Below are 1670 nucleotides of genomic sequence, written 5' to 3' on the forward strand. Positions count from 1 at the left end.
GCAAGGAAAAGAAAATTCTTGTTGAAGTAGATCCTGAACCTGAAATGACTCTGAAGAAGAAACTAAGAGAAGCTAAAATACAATAATCTAGAGAAAACCTTATAGAAATTTTTGAAAAAGAAGAGGAGATGGCAGCTGAAAATAATAACAACAACAATAATGCAAGGACGATGCTTGGTGATTATACTACACCTACTTCCAATTTTTATGGAAGAAGCATCTCAATCCCTGCCATTGGAGCAAACAATTTTGAGCTGAAGCCTCAACTAGTTGCTCTAATGCAACAGAACTGCAAGTTTCATGGACTTCCATCAGAAGATCCCTATCAGTTTTTAACTGAGTTCTTGCAGATCTGTGATACTATTAAGACTAATGGAGTAGATCCTGAAGTCTACAGGCTCATGCTTTTCCCTTTTGCTGTAAGAGACAGAGCTAGAACATGGTTGGACTCACAACCTAAAGATAGCCTAGACTCTTGGGATAAGCTGGTCACGGCATTCTTGGCCAAGTTCTTTCCTCCTCAAAAACTGAGCAAGCTTAGAGTGGATGTTCAGACCTTCAAGCAAAAAGATGGTGAATCCCTCTCTGAAGCTTGGGAAAGATACAAGCAGTTGACCAAAAAGTGTCCTTCTGACATGCTTTCAGAGTGGACCATTTTGGATATATTCTATGATGGTCTATCTGAGTTCTCTAATATGTCACTAGACCATTCTGCAGGTAGATCCATCCACATAAAGAAAATGCCTGCAAAAGCTCAAGAACTCATTGACATGGTTGCAAATAACCAATTCATGTACACCTCTGAGAGAAATCCTGTGAGTAATGGGACGCCTCAGAGGAAGGGAGTTCTTGAAATTGATGCTCTGAATGCCATATTGGCTCATAACAAAATGTTGACTCAGCAAGTCAACATGATTTCTCAAAGTCTGAATGGATTGCAAAATGCATCCAAAAGCATCTTCTGAAGAAGAAGCTTATGATCCTGAGAACCCTGCAATGGCAGAGGTGAATTACATGGTTGAAGCCTATGGAAACACCTATAATCCCTCATGGAGAAATCATCATAATTTCTCATGGAAGGATCAACAAAAGCCCCAATAAGGCTTTAATAATGGTGGAAGAAGCAAGTTTAGCAATAGCAAGCCTTTTCTATCATCTTCTCAGCAACAGATAGAGAATTCTGAGTAGAGCCCCTCTAGCTTAGCAAACATAGTCTCTAATCTATCTAAGGCCACTTTAAGTTTCATGAATGAAACAAGATCCTCTATTAGAAACTTGGAGGCACAAGTGGGACAGCTGAGTAAGAAAATTACTAAAACTCCTCCTAGTACTCTCCCAAGCAATACAGAAGAGAATCCAAAAAGAGAGTGCAAGGCCAATGATATAATCAAAATGGCCGAATACAAATAGGAAGGGGAGGACGTGAATTCAAATGAGGAAGACCTCATGGGACCAGACAGAAAGGAGTTCCCTATTGAGGACCTAAAGGAAACTGAGGCTCATATAGAGACCGTAGAGATTTCATTAAACTTCCTTCTGCCATTCATGAGCTCTGAGAACTACTCTTCCACTGAAGAGGATGAAGATGTAACTGAAGAGCAAGTTGCTCAATATCTAGGAGCCATCATGAAGCTGAATTCCAAGTTGTTTAGTAATGAGACTTAGGAAGA

The 1670-nt window shown here is 39.9% G+C and overlaps 1 non-coding gene across 1 annotated transcript; it reads right to left on the bottom strand.

Annotated features, from left to right (window-relative positions):
- Positions 1–533: 533 nt before the first annotated feature.
- On the bottom strand, positions 534–641 carry LOC112711535 (small nucleolar RNA R71). Its single transcript, XR_003157518.1, has one exon. It is a non-coding gene; the product is annotated as a small nucleolar RNA R71 (small nucleolar RNA).
- Between the last annotated feature and the right edge of the window lie 1029 nt (positions 642–1670).

The sequence above is a fragment of the Arachis hypogaea genome, chromosome 1 (assembly GCF_003086295.3).
Source record: "Arachis hypogaea cultivar Tifrunner chromosome 1, arahy.Tifrunner.gnm2.J5K5, whole genome shotgun sequence".
Lineage (NCBI taxonomy): Eukaryota > Viridiplantae > Streptophyta > Magnoliopsida > Fabales > Fabaceae > Arachis > Arachis hypogaea.